Below are 12,139 nucleotides of genomic sequence, written 5' to 3' on the forward strand. Positions count from 1 at the left end.
ATCCAGAAAACTTTTGAATAATGTTTCATTCATTATATTTTTTCTAGTGCTGGGCAAGTTAACGCCTTAATTAATTAACGCCGACAATTATTTTATCGCGCGTTAACGCATTCTTTTAATTTATAATTTTTATTTTTATTTTTTATTTTTTATTTTTTATTTTTTTTTTATTGAAAGACAAGAGACAATACATATACATAACAACAAGAGGATGACAAGAACAGTGGGATAAAAGCCAGCAAACATCCTATAGTCAGTAATTTTAGTGCACCTATATACTGAAATTCACGGTAAACGCATTTCAACGGCACAGATCGGGAGCGAGCGAAGGACTTTGAAAGTTAGCGGAAACATTAACGTGAGACAACATCCGGTTTCTTCAGACGAACATCCGGTTTTCAGAATAAGATGCCAACAAAGTATGAATTATATTCACATTAAGTATAAAACATGCTACCTGCATCTCGTGAACCAAATGTTATTGCCCTTTTGTTCATATAGCAGTACTTTTAAAATAAAAGTGCGCAATACACTACTTTTGAATTCATTATTGAACTTTGCCATAACAATGCGATTAATCGCGATTAAATATTTGAATCGTTGCCCAGCACTAATTTTTTCACAAATAAATTTCAGCACCCTCATTGTCACCCCCAGTGCCGTGACGTACGTTGGCTCGTCCAGATGCTCTCCACATTGTTTATATGTTCATACAGGTTATGAGGAGAGGCGCAAAAATGCTGTCGCTGCGCCGTTATGAACACCTTGAGAGAAGTGCGTTGAAGAAGCTTACCGGTGAGCAGTGGTGGACCGTCAGGGCCAGCAAAGCCTTCTCTGCTGGCCTAAACAGAATCACAAAGTTATAGCTATTTTATAATTTAACAATTTTTCATAAATACACTACAGGTATTATAATTATTTTCCCTATTAGCTTCAGTGGGCTAGCGTCACTGTTGTGAAGCTGAAGCTAGCTAGCAGAACTTATTAGCAGTAAGAGTTCAAGTTGAAATATATGTAAGAAGTTATGACATTGACATGACATTTTTAGCGTTTTGCTTGGTGTAGCTTTGTTTTTTAACACTCAATGGCTGAAGGAGGAGGAGAAACGGATTTGGGAGTTACTGGCAACGCCTTTCTGGAGAAAGACATTTCCAGAAAAGCCGGACATCGTAAGAAAGGTTCGGCCAACCCCACAGCTAGCAGCCCTGACCCAGCCAGGAAAAGGATTTGTACGAACGGTATTCCTGGCTGACAGCGTCGGAGAAGCGTTGCACATTTTATGGCTAAGAATGCGTTTTATTTGCAACTGAGCGTCTTGGTGTTTGGAGCTACGCTAAATTTGCTACCAAGGCAGCAACAAGACACCACAGCACGACAGGACACTTACAAGGTACGGTGCTTTTGAAAACTTTTGCTTGTGAGTTTGTTCTTGCAATTGTGTTAATTACATTGATTTTGACAATATGCATTGTCCATAAATGACGCAGCATCCCGTCATGCGTGTATTCATGTATCTGTTTTCTTTTACAAAGCAAGAATTATGGTCTGGAGAAATGGGGATTGTGTGCTGATTGCTTTAGCCCTGTTTGAATCAGTAGAGAACAGCTGCTTAAACGCTGCGGGGAAAGTTTTCAGCATGTGTGCTGCTGTTGTTTTCCTGCTAAGCTAGTTTAGCATAGTGTGCGTCCCAGAACACACACGCGCCTCAGCAGAGTACAATGTTTTTCTTCCGTGTTGGGCGTGTCAGACAGCATGTTGGGTGGGTTGCCAGGTTGAGTGCAGTGGCTCCACAGAAAGAACATTATATTTCCCACAACTTAAGCTTCTGCATTTTCCAAATGCACTAGTATTATTGAAACGTTTTGTTCAGTTCGTAAGCCTCGTACCGAACGGTTTAATAGGAATACGTGTATTGTTACACCCCTAGAAACACATAATAACCCGTAGCTGTGGCGTCATAATGAGGTTATGAGGAGGCGGTTCAACTGTAGTAGGACAGCACTGAAGGTATAAAATGCACGGCCCGCCACTGCCGGTGAGTACTGGCACACTGGCATAACTACTTTGTGATTGACAAGTCGTTACCGCGGCATTGTCCGTTCAAAAGGCTTCAAAACAGTAGTCCACCTACCAATGGGTGATGTCACGATGATTACGTCCACTTCTTACATACAGTCTACGGCTGGAAAAACAACTTACTAACAGACTGCATGTTCTGGTCTTACTTGTGGTTGATGTAATTTCCTATACTTACCGTACATACAGACTCCATCTGCGGAGGATGACATGAGATGCAGTTGAAAGCTATTAAGTGGTGCTTGTGTTGAGACACTGATGTTGACATCTGGTAGTCACTGAGATTTTGAGTTGATACTCACCAGTATCTGCCATCCACAGACCTCCCCTTTGGCTGATGAAGCTGCTGGAGACAATGTGAGGATGCAGCAGGTCATGTAGGTCAATGAAAGATTCTTTCTTTAATCCATATCACTATTATAGTATTTATGGCAAACAAATGTGACAACATTAATTATTACAGAGTGTGAATTTCTCACTTGTATTACTGTATAACAGGATGTGTAAAATGTGTTTTGTACTGTATTAACTCTGAACGGAAAACAGAAAGCCATCCTCTTCATGTCAGGCATGAAGGACACTTGAACCTGCTGTGTGTGACAGCGCTCCTCCTTCACACCGTCTGTGGACACAAAGCTGTGACGGCAGTCGTTACTTCACCACTTCAGTGTTGATGACTGAAGTCAGGGGGGAGAGGAGGTTGTCAATTAACCCCCATCAGTTCAGACAACAGAAGACTACACGGGCTAAAGCCTACTTGGAAGGGCAGGGGTTTCTTAAGGCCTGTTGTCCCCTAGACAAAGAGCAAACTAAAATGTTGATATTACAGTAGAGAACAACCCTATGTCCAGAGCATAGACTGTATATAAGAGGTGGACTTGGTCATCATGACGTCACCCATTGGTTTGTGGACTGCCCGTTTTGAAGAATCGAGTTCAGCCATTTTGCCGTCGCTATCTTGGATTGTGGCCGTCGTCATGTTGGTTTTTTTGCAACAAATGAACAGAAGTTACCATATTTGGAATGCCGATGAAGAGTAATATAGAGACGCCGTATACGTCTCTGGTAGCGGCAGAGACCTGTCAATCACAGTAAGCCCGCCCTAAAGCATCCCCTGCTTTATGGTCTGTTTGACTCTAAATGGACCATAATTTACTAAATGAACATCATGCTGCATTGAAGAAGACTTGAAACTAGAGATTGAGACCATAAACTCATGTTTACAATGTTTACTGAGGTAATAAATCAAGAGAGAAGTAGAGTCATTTTCTCATAGACTACTATACAATCTGACTTCATTTTGCAACCGGAGGAGTCGCCTCCTGCTGGTCACTAGAGAGAATGTAAGTTTTAAGACACTTACACATTGGCTTCACTCGGCAGCCTGGGTCACGAAACACATCTTGAGAGGTGTCAGGCAACACAACCAAAAGCTACCAAAAATCCTAATGAAGCCTTTATTCAATTAAATATTTTCATGTCAAAGCATTATGTTCAGATGCCATTAAATTCATGAAAACATACAAAAAGTCTAAATGTTACGCTTAAAACAAGGTTTCAAACTTATAAATTGTCTATATGCCTGGTAAAGACGAAAAGGGTGTTTCTCTTACCAAACTGAGCTTTTCTAAAATAGTTTTCAGAGTGCATGAATGTTAAAGTTTCAGTGTGTATGAGGCAGTGGTGGGCCGTCAGGGCCTGCAAGGCCTTCTCTGCTGGCCTAAACAGAATCACAAATTTATATCTATTTTATAATTTAATAATTTTTCTTAAATACACTACATGTATTATAATTTATATAACTATTTTCCCCATTATCTAGATAAGAAGAGAGGCCCGAGGCCTGCAGAGTCTCAGGTGAATCCCTTTGCAGTTTAAGTAAATGGGGACGATATTGTTGATTGTCATAGTGTTCAACCAATCAGATCTTTAGTTTGACATGTTGGGCGTATTCTTTGACGTGTCAGCACCTGGTAGCCGGCCTATAATGATGTCAGCATTACGTGCAGCTCAGTGTCCATGTACACCTGTTCAAATTGTGAAAGTAAAATCATAAGACGATCTCTTTCGGCCGCGACTTGTCATTGAGGAGTGATGGTGGGTCCCACAGCCAGACCAGCTGAGAACCACTGTCCTCCATGAGCGCAGAAAACATTATATTTTCCTCAATATAAGCTTCTGCATTTTCCAAATGCTCTAGTACTATTCAAACGTAGGCTATTGTAAGCCCGCCACTGATATGAGGGAAAGTGGAGGTGATTCTGTCAGGCAACGTAGTAAAACCATAAAATAACGGTTTGGTCTTTGGGGCTGTCCGTCCAGCTCTTCACCAGATGTGATGTTAGCTGTGATGCCGTTTTGTTGCTAGTGTCAGAGGACGTAGAAGAAAAGATCGAGCTGATTTTATTTTTGGTGTTTCACAGCGGACAGAGGTTGTCCTCCGGTCCCCCCTACAGCTAAACACTGCTAGCTCTGTCAGCCCTGTTGCTGCTATTTGCACTGTTCACTCAGTTAGCACCGTTAGCTGCTAGCCACCGGCTCAGCTCTCACCATGTTGAGAGCCGTGTGCAATCCCTCAACCCTAGATATGCACTGAATTTCAAATGTAACACCTTTTATTGAACTGCGTAGTGCAGACATATGTAAACATAGTGAACACATGAACTGCATGTGTACACAACACACAAGTTAGGAATAACACTGTAACCTGACGAACGATTACTGCTTGTTAAAGTCTTGTTGTGTTGCTAATGTCTTGTTGTTGTCTTAAACCGAGCCAGATATTAGTGTTATTTCTGTCTCAAGTACAAATATAGATCCAGTATGTGTTTAGCATATCTTAAGCACTAAGACATGAGAAATGAAATAATGCAAAATGTTGAATCCCAGCTGACTTTAAATTCTGATAGAGCTAGCCCCCCCGCCCCCCACTGATATTGATCCTAATTGTGTGTGGCTGTGGATAAGATGGCAAGCAACTGTTTCCCAATATGTTGAGGGTGGGAGAAACACACAGAGATTGATTCTGTATGTTAGGCTCTCAGAGATATTTAGGGCCAACACTAACTGCCTCTTTTTTTCTTTTTGCCTGAATTGATAAGATGGTTTCATTTGCAAAACATGCATTAATATCTATTTTTTCTGTTTTAAAGTGAATTATCAACCTTGGAAGTAGTAGTTAATGAATAAAACAAACATATAACAAACAGAAGAAAAAATGAACTCAAAGTCCACTTACTCGCTTTTTCAGGAACCTTCGACCACATTTTACAGATCACGGTCAGGGTTTGCTAAAGAAGCAGGTAAGTTGACCTTACACTTTCTTTTTGTGAATAGTTGCATTATAATTTTTATTTTCTTGTGTGGTGAATATTTTGGAGATGTACATGAATAAAATAGATTCCAGGGATGATCAAAAAGCTGTCCAACAAACTTTGTCACATGTCACCAGTCATCAACTTCAAAGGTGAAACATTTACTGTCTTTAAAATGGACTAGAAGGCTAAGGAATGCAACAAGGATACAGTATTACCAAGCAGATGGGCGGAAAAAAAAATAGCACAAGATAGATCTCTATTGAGATGCAAAGCAGGGAAAGATTTCCCCAATACATCCCACAATAAGCTGTCCTGGTTTACTGAATGGACCAGATGTCCCCCGTGGTGCACACTAGAGCAGCAGGTGCTTCGCCGAGACTGGAAGTGTGTCATCTTGCTGTATCTAAAATAAATAAAGCGGCTGCATGTGTTCCTCTTCCCCCATGGATTAGATGACGAAGCAGGGAGGGGGAGGGGGGGGGGGGGGGGGGGGGGGGGGGCAGTTATATGATTGGGAGCATGAATGTATCAGTGTCTTGTGTTTCTTGTGTTTATGTGGACATTTTGGTGAGGTTTCCTCTAGCTTCTATCATAGTAGTCATTTGCTACACATATAATGCTCCATACTTTATTTTGTCCAGCTTTGTTGTCCTTGTTCTTAGCTGTCTGTTTTAAAAAAATGTAAATCTGATTTGAGTCAAATTGCTCATATGTGCACATATACTTACATACGCACATACATGCCTATAAAGCTGATTCTGATATGTTATAAGCAATATAATTAATTCTTGGCCACTAGGTGCTGCAGTGCTAAATGCTTTACTAAGTTCACCAGATAGCTGTCTGATGGAACAGGGATGAGAGGGGTCAGATAACATCTTGTGATTGCTGATGCTGAAAGTAAAAGTATTCTTATCTTACAAGTTCTCACAGTCATTATCTGGTCCGGTTTGTTCAAAAACGCCGCTGTTACTCTTTAACTCAGATAGGACTTTGCTGTCCACATCTAGTCATGCTTTTTCTTAAACCTTTCAAAAGTCAGTATCAGTATGAGTTTATTATCTCTAAATATGCCAATAAAAAAAAATAACAAGGCCATAATTTGCCAGCTTTTCCCTTTTCCATAAAATATTTTGCCCTTGCTCTCAGTAACGAGAACTAGGGGGTTGGAAATCAGGAAGTAGACAATCCTACATCATGGGTGGAGGGGGTAAAATGTACAATCTTTGGTTGTTGGGTTAAACAGTCCCCCTTACATCTACAATAATGATTTAGCACAGCAACTGGTCTGGACGGTAACCTCCGCTTCTGAATAATGAAGAGAATGCGGAAGTACCTCAAACTTGTATTATCTCTCATGGCCAGCAGGGGGCGACTCCTCTGGTTGCAAAAAGACGTCTGATTGTATAGAAGTCTATGAGAAAATGACTACTTCTCACTTGATTTATTACCGCAGTAAACATTGTAAACAGTTTATGGTCTCATTCAACAGGGTATGCTTTAGGGCTTGGAAACCTTGTGGTTGACAGGTTGCTACCACAGCGTTGTCCGGTCTGGGAGTTGTCTGGGATTTCGACTTAACACTTTAACCCTTTCACAGTGTATATCTTAGTTCATGAAAGTTAATTGTAACACTTTGGTCACGTAAAAATGTCTTACTTAGCGTTCGGTTGTTCTTAGCTCCACCCTCTCATGTCACATCTGGTTGCAAAAAAACCAAGATGGTGACGGCCAAAATGCCGAACTTGACAGTCTATTGTATTTGTTCATTCCAGACAGCCTTTACTCCAAACCAATTCTCGATAGGCTATGTCAGTCTCAAACAGTGGTCGGTCAACATGCTTCCGGGGGGATTTTTGTTGCACCGACTCAATTTCAATTTCAGATCTTGGAAGGATATTCTGCAAGTCTGAGGAGTGTAAATACTGTACTCTCGATAATGACTCTGGCGTGACTACACAACGATGGCGCTTTAAATGGCTTTCAGTTGAACTGTTTCACCATCTAAGAAAGAAGGCAAACTGAAACTGTTCCGTTGAGTTCATGGCACATAATCCAATTTAAATGCATCCATCCATCACCAGCTAACTACTGTGTCAGTGGGACAAGTTTAAACTGATATTCACCATTCTTTGTGAGTACAACACCCTCACTTGTGAGGCTTCATCCAACTGTTTCAAATTCATCAAAAGGTAACAAAGTCCAATGTAATGTATTCTAAAAATTCTAATTCCTCAAAACTTTTACGAAACTTCCAACTTTGACATCCAGCTGTAAATCAATTACATCCATGATGTGTGAAATGCAAATAACCATAATGTGATGAACAAAGCATCATTTGGCCTACTTTATTGCAGAGTCTGCGGGCTGCGCTCTGTGTAAATGGTGTGTGTGTGTGAGAGTGTGTACACATACATCGCATACTCCATTGTTCAGTGAAATCTGTCTGGCCCGTATTGTCCTTATGTGATGGTATTGTTGCTGGTATTGTTTGAGCCAGTCAGTTTGTACCGAGTTCCTGTGCATCACGACGGCCATTATGCCGCTGGAGGCCGGAGCCATGTCAGATCGATCGAAGCGTAGGGGAAACAAAGAGACAGCACAGCTTGGCTTGAAGCATGGGGTAATGGTGTGAGAAAAAAAGGGAAAAAAAAAAAAAAAAAAGATGATGGGTATGAGAAAAGCAGAATGCTTAAGCTGCATGTGTAGAGGCATCATATGGGGGAGAAGGGACAGAGAAAGAGTGTGCTGGGGAACACAAAGACATCTGCATGATAAAGTCCATGTAGAAGGACTTTAAATAAGACTTAAAATGAGATACTGACAATGAATGGAGGTAAATGGTTTTAAGCATGATGACTTGGACTGTAGTGAAAAGGGAAAATGTAAGCAAAAGGTCCTCATACCTAAATGACGAAATTGATCGTTCGTCAGTGCATTATAACACGATCCTTATGCTGATCTGCCGCCACTGGGTCGAACACACTTTTGTTAATGTTAGGTAAAGATTTTTTTATTTATTATTAATGTTGGTTGAAACAAACGCAAAAGTTTTATCTGTGAGTAGGAGTGTGCAAATCTTCCACACTGGATTTCATTTCAAGTCTTTATTTGTGATAGTGTACAACAATGACAGAGGAGCTTTCTTTTGCCATGGAATTCTCATTCTCAGGCTCCCTCTGACAATGCGGCAAAATGTAAAAAAGAAAAGAAATCGACATGCAAATAAATTAAATTAGAGACATAAAACATGAAATAGTGCAGAAGTTATACAATGGACAAAAATATATATAGAGAATAGAATGAAATACAACATAATATAAAATACAATATTGTGGTAGACTGGTGTGTAGTAGTGATAATAAAATATAGACATAAACTGGATTTATATATATACAGTACATTGCACGCCTAACGGGTCCCCCTTATCCTGGTGCAACTGTCAACCGGTGCGTTAGCCCGTCTCGTTAGCCATGCTTTGTGGATGTGACTTTTTTGCAGTGTCATCAACATTCATATCTAAAGCCTTCAGCCACCTGTGGAGAGTCTGTGTTCGCATGATTTTTCTTTTTTTTTAGAACGCACACCCGCCCTGAATATTAAAATTTCATGTAAGGCAGACTAACTTGAGGCTGAGGGGTCACTGACGGATGATTCGACTCATCAATTTTCCAGAAGCTGCTTTAAAAGTTTGCCTAAAACTCTTAAACCTATTACACCTGAGGAATACAACAAATGGAGGCCGTCTTGTGATGGGATCACATCAGCCGCAATAGCAATTTCGGCGCCCCTGCTCGGACCACACCCATCTTCTAAACTCAACCTTCAGTTTGATCTCAACCACCCACCTGTAAGGTTTCGTGACTGCAGCTTCTACGGTTGGGACCATAGACTGTACATAATAAGTGGACGTAGTCATCGTGACGTCACGATGATTTGTGGACTGCCGTTAAGAAGCCTCGAGTTCAGCAATTTGGTCGTCCCCATCTTGGATTATGGCTGTCACAGAGGTATGACATAGAGACACTGTATACGTCTCTGGTAGCAGCAGTGACCTGTCAATCACAGTCAGCCCGCCCTAAAGTATACCCTGCTTTATGGTCTCAACTGGTCTGGCTGCAGGACCCACCATCACCCCTTAATGACACGCCGCAACCCAAATGTTCAACTTCTCAAATGTATTTAATGAAAAGATGGTGCAGTTTGAACCTGAGCTTGAAATGTCCTCTGCAGTCGTAGTAGTAGGGAGCTCTCTTGTGCAGAGAAATTGTTCCTGTCAGTTTCACGTAAACGAGTAAAACTGCTTTGTTTGTTATGTCTGTAGATTCGTCCATTTGTAATGCAAAATGACCACTTGCCTTAATTCGAGCTGTGGTCTGTTGTTTGATGTCATCCGACATGTCTTCAATTCGCCTACTTATAGTGTCATTTGACAGAGGTATAGTTTTCAGTTCATCCCCTGCTGATTGATCCAACACGTCCATGTCAATGGCTGCAGGTAAGTAAGACACTTTTGTGGTGTTCCAAATGCCGCTTCAATTTTGACGGCTTCATGCTTTCTTGTGCCAGAATCTTGCTGCACAAAACACACTGAGGTTTTTGCCCTCTTCTGTCCTCAATGTAAGAAAATCCATATCTCATGTAGTCGGTGTTGAACTTGCGTTTCGCTCAATTAGCATATGAAAACAAACTTTGTGGGTGTTCTTCTATACTGTGAAATGGCGGGTGTCTATTAGCATTACAAGGCATTAACGCCAAATACTGTTAAGGAGTGTGAATAACTCCGCTGCATAAAAAATCCCCGTCAAAATAAAAGCACACGATTATTTTTTTTTAATATATATTTTTTTTACCCACTGAAAACGGGTCCGCAACCCACTTTTGGGTCGCGACCCACCAGTTGAGAATCACTGGTCTAATTGATTCTAAATAGACCATAATGTACTAAATGAACATCATGCTGTATTGAAGAAGACTTGAAACTAGAGATTGAGACCATAAACTCATGTTTACAATGTTTACTGAGGTAATAAATCAAGAGAGAAGTAGAGTCACTTTCTCATAGACTTCCACATCGGTTTCACTCGGCAGAACCGAAGGTTGCCGCCTGGTTATGACGCTCTGACAAAATCACAACCAATCACAAAAACACCTGGTAAAGCATTCAAAAACAATTTTTTGTGGTGGTTCCTGCAGGTGTCTCCAGGACATGATGATGGTTATGAGAGCAGAAAAAAACAAAATGATTTTGATGTACAAGTTTAATAAAAATGATGTTGCTGAGGAAGGTTGTGAGAAGTGTCTATAAGAGGGAGAAGGGAGAGCTTGGCGTCAGATGATGCTTGTTGGGCCTCAGCGGGTGGCATGGCCTGCTTCATAGTCAGCTGAATAATGTCAAATACAATTAATGTGTCTTATCAAGCATGTTCTTCAGCATTGTGATGGACTACAGAATTGTTTTTCCCATGCTGTTTCCTCCTCCCACACACACACACACACAGACACACAGACACACACACACACACACAGAAAGTCCTCCGCTCAAATTGACAAAAAAGGACTGAATCTTATGCTACTTTAGTAGCGTCTTCAGTGCCCCCCACCCCCCATTCCTTTCCTTTCACCAGTCTGTATTATAGTATTTAGACAATCCCATTAAAACTGCCCACTGAAGCCAACATAAACTGATAAAACAAAGTCCTGTAAATACAGTTGGTGAGTTTCATTTCTTGGTTGGTGGTTTAGATTTGAGCTACTTTCATATTACACTCCATAAAAGGTGATGACGATCCACTTCTGGTACTTCCTGCTCCCCCCAAAATAAATCGAAAACCTTGCTGTGGAGTTTTCAGAAGTGATAGTCACTGACAGTGGCGGTTGGTCAATAGAGGGCCATGGGGCCTGGCCCCACCTTGAGCCACACAAAAAAAATAAAAATTATTATTATTATAATAATCATAAATTATACAAATTGTCAATATTTGTGTTTTTGAACTATGGAATGTACCCAGTAATATGTGTAAAATATGATATCTGCGCAAAATATATGCTTTTCCTGCTCGTGCTCTCCGCCTGTGTGCACGACACGTCTCAGAGCGCGCAGCTAGGGGGGCTAAATCGTTTTGGCCTATAAAGCAGTTTAGCCAATTGCTGATTAAAGATATAAATGAGTGACATAATATTTAGCCAATCAGCGCCCTCAAATAGATTCAGCATGGGGCCAAAACGATTTGGCCCCCCTAGCTGCGGGTTCTCGTCAGGAGAAGTCTCTACAGGCGAGCACTACTCCTCCAAGTCTCGTTTGAGAGGAGAACTTTGGCGGAGATTCTGCAGCCAAAGAGCTGATATCAGATCAGGCTGACCTCACAATCAGACAGCAGACTAGCAGGAAAGGGAAGCAGTACATGCGAAGCTTCTGTACTAGCTGTACACCAGACAGGTTTGGCTAGCTGGATGACGTCATGCTAATAACTTATTTAGCTTTTTAAAACAACGGGGACAGATCCAGCACGGACAGTTACGGGAGTGAGGGATGAGGAGGTAAGGAAACATGAGAACACCAGGACACACATGGAGAACTCTGTCAAGCTACATATTAGGCAAAGTGAACATATTTTCTTCTACATAGTTGTCCTCAGTCCTTAACTTGGTCATGGAGGCATCAACATTTAATTGAGATGGTAAATTAACAGTGAAAACTCATCATAGCTTAATTTAACATCAGTATTCATAATTACACTTCATGT

The sequence above is a fragment of the Anarhichas minor genome, unplaced genomic scaffold (genome assembly GCF_050575085.1).
Source record: "Anarhichas minor isolate MPS153535 unplaced genomic scaffold, ASM5057508v1 ptg000005l, whole genome shotgun sequence".
NCBI lineage: Eukaryota > Metazoa > Chordata > Actinopteri > Perciformes > Anarhichadidae > Anarhichas > Anarhichas minor.